Below are 9991 nucleotides of genomic sequence, written 5' to 3'. Positions count from 1 at the left end.
TCCATAATTTCTAAGTGTATGCTACCTGTTCCATCAACTACCCATTAGCTATGTGGTTGTGTTTATACTTATAACATTCACAACCCCATTTTTCTCATTCTTAAAATAGGAATAATAATATCTTTCACCCCATCTGACAAGGCTTTTGCACATTTGTTTTTATTGCTAAATCTTTGACCTTAAATAATCCCTTAATGTTTCCATTTATGAAATAGAAATGTTGTTCTCTCATTGATTCAGAGGTTTCCTTAGACTAAGTTAATACATAGTATGGCAAAGACTGTATAGTTCAATATAAGTTCCTTGAAGCTCCTGTCAACGTAGACATTCCCGTAGGAAACGTTTTCTTTGGTGACTGGAGGGAAGTCAGCATCGTGGCATTGAGATTGTGGAAGAGGGTCAAGGAAATGCTTGTGGCTGAATTCCTGAGCAGATAAAATTGCCAAATCAATGGAGACCTCCTTTCATAGAGTCACTTGAATGTAAAGGAGACTGGTTGTTTTTTGGTTTGTTTTTGTTTTTCTCAGTGTTTTTTTTTTATGTCAAATGGGTAATGTGTCGATGTTGTAACAAGGTTTGAGGGAGGCACATCTCACACAAGAGCGTGACAACCCAATCATCACACTTATTAACTACGAAAGGATCTGTTGTTTTTTAAATCAGTCTAATGACATTCAACCTCATCAGCCAGTTTGTTGAGTCAAATTCTAATGATAACAGCATTGCATAATAGCGATCATCTCCTGGTTGATCAGAGCAATGAGAAGATTAGAGGGAGTATATCCTCTAAGTAAAGTAGTCTTAACTCTTGCATTGGCTAGATTTTTATGTCATTTTATATTTTCATAGTATTTTAGAAAGACATGTCCAAGAAAGAAACATTAGAATACAAATTTTACCTATTTAAGGACAATATATATGGTCCTTGTAAGATTTAAAGAGTGATGTACATTCCAGATGAATCACCATGGCTTGTTTTGCTGTAGTAATGGTATTAGTTGTTTAGACAGCTGAAATGAGAGGGTCAGCTGGGCTGTCACAGGTCTGCTTTCTCCAGGCGAGGGGACTCGCCTATGTAAGAGGGATCATTTAGGAGTGTGTTGTTAACCACTTCCTAGGTCTGTAATTGTTTTCCCTGTTAGTTTGTGTTACATGTTTTGTGTATGAGCCTGAAATTCACTGTAAAATACGAAAAGTTTAGGAGAGGAGAGAGAACAAAGAGGTTGAAGTTTACGTTGTTTTAGGAGCACAGTGATTCAATATTCAGCATTTTGTTTGATTTGAATTCTTGTAAAATATGCTTCAGTAAGTCAAAGTGGAAATAGCTTATAGCTGAATTTGAAAAAAAAGGATGTTTTGTTTTTTTACATGCTCATCCATCATGTAGTCTATTTTATTGATAATCTAATATCTCTTGGTGATGAAGGCAATAGCTAATTTAAAAGAAAAATAAACATCAGCAGCAGCATATAGTGTAAACTCACTCTAAATTGCTACCAATAAGCAATTAAACATGACCTCCACCTTGGATTCTTTATATCCAATGCCCTTTAAATAGTTTCTTTGGTACATCCTGCACAGTTTAGAACCATTCAATCTCATTACTGAGATGTTGAGAGGATTTCACTCTATCTTGAAGGAAAACCAAATGTAAGGCAGAAGGTTGAAATACAAACTGATAGTAAAAAGGCCTTAAACTCTTGCCAATGTCATATTTCTGTTTTATCTAGGAGAGTCGTTCTCAATGTGGGACGATTTTGTCCCCCAAGGGACATTGGCAATGTCTGGAGACTCTTGGTTGTCACGACTGGGAGAGGCTACTGCCATCTAGTGGGTATAGACGCCTGGATACTGGTGAACATCCTAGAGTGCACAGGACAGCTCCCACCCTTCTGCCTCCCTCCATCCTCTATTCACAACAAAAATTATCTGGACCAGGGGCCGGCCCGGTGGCCCAGGCCGTTGGAGCTCTGTGCTCCTAACTCCAAAGGATGCCGGTTTGATTCCGACATGGGCCAGTGGGCTCTCAACCACAAGGTTGCCGGTTCGACTCCCACAAAGGATGGTGGGAAACTGGCAATGGCAACTGGACCTGGAGCTGAGCTGTGCCCTCCACAACTAAGACTGAAAGGACAACAATTTGACTTGGAAAAAAGTCCTGGAAGTACACACTGTTCCCCACAAAGTCCTGTTCCCCTTCCCCAGTAAAATAAAATAAAAATTATCTGGACCAAAATGTCAGTGGTTTCAAGGTAGAGAAACCCTGACCTAAGAAAGACAATGGCATCTGATGAGATCCTAGCATTTTGAGGAATACCTTTCCTTAACATCATCATCAGTCCCTGAACACTAATCCACATTTCAAAAATGAAATCACTATGGTTGAGGACATTGCTGCTCTGAGTTCAAATACATAGATATTTCATCTGAATTCAAGAAGTTTTAACTTCATGCATACCCTCAGCAAATACTCTCTGACGATACAATATAAATTCCATGAAGAGAAATCCACATTCCCAGATGGGGGAAAAAATGGTATTCTTTCCACTAAAAATCCATTTGAATGAAGAGATGATCATAGTCGTAGTTTAACCATAAGACATTACTATTTCTGTAGGTCTAAATTGTCACATATCAGCAATATCATATGGTTCAACTGGGTTCTATGTCATCTGTTGTCAAATGATCATGATCTGAAAGAAATTACCATTTGGACGAGAGATGACAGGATGCTTCCTCAGTGTGCCTCACTTGTATTTCAACCTATTGCAATAACTATGGCTGGAATCTGAATACATTTATGGTATCTTAACAATCAGTGACATACTGTTCCATTGTTGACTCAAAATGCATTGTTGACTCAAAATGCATTTTTGCAAGAACATTTACCAAAATCCTTTAGGTTGGCGTAATTTTTTGAGAAATATAGAGATGTTGCTTGGAAATTTTGAGAATATCTGTATCAATCTGGCTTTAGAATAAAAGAAAGTCACTGTAAGAATTAAGGAAAAAGAGGTTTAATTAGCAATTAAGTATCAATATAAGAATTAGGGAGTGAAAGTCTTGAAGAATGTAGCTAAAGGATCAGAGAAAGTCACTATGACATTATTCTGAAGCTTTGGAGTGGGTGAAGAAAATGCCAATCCTGAGGGAGTTAAAGAACCAAGTCCTTTATTCAGAAGTGTGTATTAGCTTCTAAAAATAAATCCAAAGGATGAAAATTAAAGATAATTTGCAAGACTAAAAAAAAAAGAAACTTCCACTAACACAAAGTTGGAGTTTGCAGAGTGATCTGGAACTAGACGCACGCCTCTCTGATTGTCATGATATATTGAGTAATAGTAACTTCCAACTTTCATAAGAGTTCCTTGCATTAGTATACTCTAACCTGGATCTATAGAGTAAAGGTGGTATGAAGGCATAGTCCCAAACCTGAGAGGAGACTGAAACCAGTGATGCTAAGTTGACAACCACCAATCCAGCACAATGAAAATCTCCTTCTTGATGGATTGCTTGCATTCATCACTGAGGGTAGGTGAAGATGGGCAGTTAAAGTTTTACAAGATATCACAGTGTTATGACTGCATTTTCATAAGGACAAGTGAGGATGGGTAGCTAAAACCTTGATAGAATTCAGTGTTACAACTACCTGATCACAAGGCGATATGAGGATGCACAGCTTAAAAATCTCATGAGTTTTCAGTGTTATAATTGCCTTGTCATAGGAAGTCATCAACAATGAAAATGAATAGGGGAAGATCATTGAGATGATGAAAGGTGCCTTTTGGGAGAAGGGGGAGAAAGAGAAACTTGAATAACTTATTAATCAAGAAATGGCCTCTCGATATATAGATGATGTATTACAGAATTGTACACCTGAAACCTCTGTACTAACAATTGTCACCCCAATAAACTTTTTTAAAAAATGAAAAAAGAAAAGAACAAACAAATGGTCTCTCACAAAACTCATATCTGACCATCTCTACCATTACTCCAGTCAAATCCAAATGGTGAGATGATATGTGGACATTTCATTTGCTTTCTCTATTACTGAACTTATTTTCTATATCACAGTATTATTTTATTTTAAAGTAGAAAATAGCATTTTATAAAATGCTGGGTACACAATTATTTCAGGATTAAAAATAGTTAATTCATACAGTTTTCATCTTCTTTCTCTCTACAGGAAGCTTCTAACTTGCAAGGGGCCTACGTGCTGTCCTTTCTTCAGAGCAAAATATCTGGTGTCTAGTCCTTCTCAATCCATTTTGGTATTCTAAGATATTCTTGTTTTTGTTTTGGTGTATTAGTCAGGGTAGAATAGCCAGTGTGTATCAAACTCTCAGTGTTGAAGAACCAATTTTTATTATTTGCCATCTGTCACAGACCAATACTCTTGTAAAATACAAAAAGATGAATTACCAGAATAGGGAAATTAAAAAAATAAAGCCAAGGACAACAAAATACAAATCTGCATTTGTTTTTTATTAAATTCAACAGATGTAAAATTTCTCTTTCATTTATATATCACTTCATAAATTATATAAATATCTCACCACTATGCTGTATACCTGAAACTAATATAAAATAATATTGAGTGTCAACTATAATTTAAACAAATAGTCATGGGGATATATAGTATAGCTAGGGAATATAGTAAATAATATTCTAATAATTATGTGCAGTGTAAGATGGGTAATAGACTTATTGGGGTTATTACTTTGTGAAGTATATAAATGTCTAATCACGATGTTGTTTTGTACACCTGAAACTAATAGAAATAAATAAATAAATAAATAAATAAATAAATAAATAAATAAATAAATAAATTTTCTCTTTCAAATTGCCATAAAAGTTTCATAAAAACTTTCAATTTTTGTACTTAATTTCATCATATATTGGTATCAAACAGTTTGCAGACCAGAACTTACTAGTGTGGATCATATTTTCATTAACACTAGTCTAAGCTATGCTTCATTAATAAATAAAACATGAAATCTCAGTGGCTTACAAGAACAAAAATTTGTGTTTTGCTTATGTAAAGTCTAAGGTGGTTATTCCTGGTCTGGACTCTCCTGGGCAGCTCTCTTTCAAATAGTGATGGAAGAATCCATTTCACTTCCCTCTTGTGCTGTAGTTTGCAGTCTCTAATGTCACACCAGAAGGAGAGCATGGGTGAGCACATCTAGTATTTAGTCACTGGGTCGATAAGTGATTCACACCACTTCTGTTTATATCCTCTTGCCAAAACTAGTCACATGATCAGACTAACTGCAAGAGAGTCTGGGAAATGTAAAGGAGCACTTGAGGATTGGTGAACTCTAGTAGTCTCTTCTAAACGTGATTGCATATATTCTGTGATCTCCTTGTTCCCATTTCTATTCCCCTCTTAAAATATGGACAAGTTTCAGATGTTTTCTTGGGTATCTGAAATGTAGCTTATGGGGTCTGTGGGATACTTACATTGCCTATCTCCGGTTCTGACTGCTTAGATATGTCTTATTGTCACTTCTCTATGGCTGCCACACTATTCTGACCTTGGCAAATACCTGTGAAATTTCACAAGAGAACTATGCCTTAATCTCCTTGATATTCAGGTTTTATATAGACTAGGGAGTTTAGCATTCACCTGGGGTTCTTTTGAGGGGTATAGAACCCCAGGTGAATGCTAAACTTCCTAGTCTATATGAAGGTGGTTTCCCTTCAATTCATATATGAATCCAAATCAAAATAAGAGGATTGTGTTGGAGCTTACCTAGAACCATTCCAGGGATGCTCTTAAATTCACTTTTGCTTCCCTTCTGACCTTCCTCTTTCTCATTAGCCTTTGGAATCTTTATAAAATATAAGGCAGAAAAGTGTTTTTTTAATTATCATCATGAATTCTTCTTAAAAGTACACTTTACAGGATATATTTTGACTTTGGTACTCAAAGTCACTTTATTTTTAGATTTTGCGACCTTCCAACTGCTTTTTCTCAACCTACAGCCTCTTCTAGCAGTTCACATATCTATTTTGGTATGCTACTCCTTATCGGGATATAGAAGGATGAGAACAACCATGTGATAAGAACAATTACAAACTAGGAACAATAAGATAATTATACATCACACATCTATAAAGCTATTGAATAACAGTGGGTGCTGAGAAGTCTTAATGAACTAAATTCCATAGAGGAATGAGCTCTTCAATGGTGAACGAAAAGCCACAGACATTTCTATACTTGGAATCAAGTATCTATGAAGAGTGTGGGTGGTCAGAACAGAGATGGAAAGATGCTGAAGGAAAAGGAAAATACATCTGAGCTTTTAGTGACACAGTTGGTTGACAAGATGGATTGGAATTTGGAAGAGCCCAAAATGGAAAAATAAATCACTTGATCCTATCTTCTAAGAATTTACATTTTATACCCTAAGCATTTTGCTGAGTCTTCAGTAGAGAAAGCAATAGAGTTTGCAGTGTAGATAAGTCTGGAAAGCAGAGAAGGTTTGTATAGTGTTCTGGTACTCAGACAAGGAACTCCTTCCAGAGAAATCCAAACTGTGTGAGATAATTTCACTAATTTTTATTCTTAGGTAAATCATGTGAGAAAATTATAGAATGGAGGCAAATGTGGTAAATACGTTTATTCACTTCTCTTATTTTTTTAATATTCAGGACAAAAATATGGAAAGTAGTTTCCCTTCAATTCTTACAAGAATCAAAATCAAAATAAAACAAACGCAGTGTCTGGGAATCAGTGTCAGAGTTACTATTCTAGAATTCACAGTGAGGTGTGTCGGAGGTTATCAGGCTGGGACAGGTTGTTATGTATCAGTTTTATCAGTCTAACATATCTTTTGCTCTAGGATTAAGCATAACATCAAAATCTAGATTCATGCAGGCAAGAGGAAAGTTCTCATAAATAGTGGAATCTTAGAATTTTATTGCTAGAACTTATGGACCTTAGAAATCATCTGGCATAACACATGCATTTTATGCATGAAGGAATTAAGCCACAAAGACAGTAAGTGACCTGACTAACTGTCATCTGGCTTGTTAGTGGCACAGTCTGGTCCTTTGGCTCCATCTGGTATGTTTTCCACTAAACCATCCTGAATCTATTGTTTTCAAAAACATATTGCAAAATGTACCAATTATGTTTGTTTTCTTCTTTTCCACTGACAAAATATTTCCATTGTGTTTAAGGGACATTGACTCAGCATGCTTGTGAAAATAGGTCTATCTCAGAATTACTCTTCTTCAGTACTCTGTTTCCCTGTCTCCTTCGCTTTCCCCTTCCACTTTTTCCTCCCTCTTCCCTTCTTATTCATTCTTCCACTCTGTTCTCTTTTTCCTCTCCCTCTCATCCATTTCTTTTTTCTCTATCTTCGCCCATGTCTATAAAAGGGCAACATACGAAATAAATGCCACAAACAATTATCAAATTAATCTCTTATTCAACAATGCTCTTCAAATAGGTAAGTTATTTCTTCAATGAGTTGAATTTCATTTCAGATTAATAGTAAATATTAGTAAATTAAATTGAATTTCACATGTGTAAATTAAAGTTTCAAAGTCTTGTATTTCATATGAGGAGACCAAGCTCTGTCAACACCTTCCTATGGAAATGCTTCTAAATGCAGGAGTAAACCATAACTTCCATGAACAATCGTTCATCCTTTGGAAGTATAATCAGAATTAATGAATTGAAAAATTGTTTTTACTGCCAGTAACACTGGCCAATAAATATCTAAAATGGCCATAAAATTTGAGTGTGGTTGGCTCTGACTGAGACCTTCCAATGTTAGCTGAAGCAGAAATGAGAAAATGAGAATGATGTGCGAGTCATTGGCTTGCTTGCTCTTGGATTGTGTTAGAGTTATCTATTGCTGTGTAACAACCCACGACAATATTTAGTGGCTTAAACAATGGCAATATGTATTTTGCTCATGGATCTGCAATTTGGGCAGGATTCATTGCAGACAGCTTGTCTCTGCTCCATGTGGCATCAACAGGGGTGGTTTGAAGACTGGAGTTAGAATCATCTAAAGGTTCACTCCACCACTTGTCTGGCCCTTCATGCCAGCTGTCAGCTGGAACTTCAGCTGGGGCTGTGACCAGAACACCTACATAGGTCATTTCCTCATCCCTGCTTGGTTGTTGCTAATCCCTAGGCTGCCTCACTGCCCTCTGTTTAATTTTTCAGGTCTTTAACAAACTACTATTTGCAATTATATCCCTGTATTAAATTCCTTCTGTTGGATTACACATCAAAAAACTTGGGTTTCAAGAATGGAGAGACAGTCGGTAACCACAAGATGGCCACAGGGTCTTGAAAATTAATTTGGGGAACGTAATCAATAATGTTGTGGAGATTTTGTGGGGTGTCCGATGGACACGTGTCCCATTTGGGAGACCATCTCAGGGATGATGTAGATGCCTGATCACTGCACTGTGCACCTGAAGCTGAATGATAATGAATGCCAACTATGATTTTTTTATATATATATATATACATATATATATATATATACACATATATATGTATATATATATATATGTATGTATATACTTACAAGAAGCGGAGTACAGCATTAGGAATAGAGACAGTGGAAATGTAATGGCTCTGTGCGATGTCAGAGGGATAGTGGATGGGGGAGGGGCATTCACACAGTGTGAGGGATATAAATGGTAAACGTCTAAGTATTACTTTGTCTTGTGCACCTGAAACTAATAAAAAAATTTAAAAATAAAATAAATAAATAAATGAAATTAAAAAAAAAAGAATGGAGAGACAGAGACAGTGACAAAGAAAACAAAGTGGAAGTTATATCTTCTTTTATGAATTCATGCAGTCACTTTTTGCTAAATTCCTTAGAAATAAGTCACTAAGACCAACCATATTCAAGAGGAGGGAAATTATATTTCTCTTTTCCTCCTCATCTCAATATTTGAGGGCACTTATTTCTGCACACTACATTTCCCAGGATCCCTTGCCTTCTGGCTTCTGGTTAGGGGCAGCCAGTGGAAGGCATTGACAAGCAATTGGAGGATAACATGAGGGAGGGAGCCAGAATAGTTTTTTTCTCTTTCTGCTTCTGGCAAAGTCTTTGGCAATGGGTGCCCTCCATTCTTGTTCCAGTTCCCATTGGGAGTCGCCAGTCCCTAGGCCCTGCTACCATCACCTCTTCCTTCAGTCTCTCCACAAGCAGTGGGGGTAGCTGACTTCTGCTGTTGCTACTCCCTGGATTCCATCCCCATCCTCTATTTGGTTTTTTCTCATCCTTTGCAAAATACTCTTTGTAATTAGTTCCAATATCAGCTTTTCTCTAATGAACTATCCTAAAGAATGTTGCTTTTCTGACTGGCTAATAACTGACACAGATATGAAGAAAATCCAAAAACATTGGTTTTTAAAAAAAACTGATGAAGATTTCATTGAAAGCTAGAAAACAAGTTAGGGAAAGGCTGATTCAGTTTGTGATTCGATAATATAATTTTGCATCACAATAGCCACGAAGTACACTATACGTTCCACATTTCAACTGTATTTATGAAAAATAGGTAAATAGCAAGTGTCATGGATTATTTAAGTGGCTGTGTCATAAATTCAGAATTGGTTCAGGACAATGCTGCAGGTCAGCCAGATCACAGTATAAAATAATAAGGAAGTAACGTTGATTAACACAAAGACACGTGTAAGACATTTTTTTTTGTATGGTCATCAAAAAAGTTTCACCGTTACCATTGTGTTGCCTGAAGAACATGTGCTCTAGCTCCCCAAATTCTTTTTGTTCCCACCACATCACATTGTTGAATTGTTTTTAGGATGAACTGAGATCATATGTGTTCTTTTTATATGCTATCAGATTATAAGGGTCTTTACTATATGTTCAAATAAAGAGTGTTCCTTGACCTTTCTAATATAAAAATAACTGTTCAAAACTTATGATTTAACAACAACAAAATATTTCTGATTTTTGTAGTAAAGTAGTAGGACAATTTGGAG

General features: G+C 36.2%; 1 non-coding gene across 1 annotated transcript; it reads right to left on the bottom strand.

The window, feature by feature from the left end:
• Positions 1-540: 540 nt before the first annotated feature.
• On the bottom strand, positions 541-644 carry LOC117030485 (small nucleolar RNA U13). Its single transcript, XR_004424405.1, has one exon. It is a non-coding gene; the product is annotated as a small nucleolar RNA U13 (small nucleolar RNA).
• Between the last annotated feature and the right edge of the window lie 9347 nt (positions 645-9991).

This window comes from Rhinolophus ferrumequinum, chromosome X (assembly GCF_004115265.2).
Source record: "Rhinolophus ferrumequinum isolate MPI-CBG mRhiFer1 chromosome X, mRhiFer1_v1.p, whole genome shotgun sequence".
NCBI lineage: Eukaryota > Metazoa > Chordata > Mammalia > Chiroptera > Rhinolophidae > Rhinolophus > Rhinolophus ferrumequinum.
This window is presented reverse-complemented; position numbering and strand designations above follow the sequence as displayed.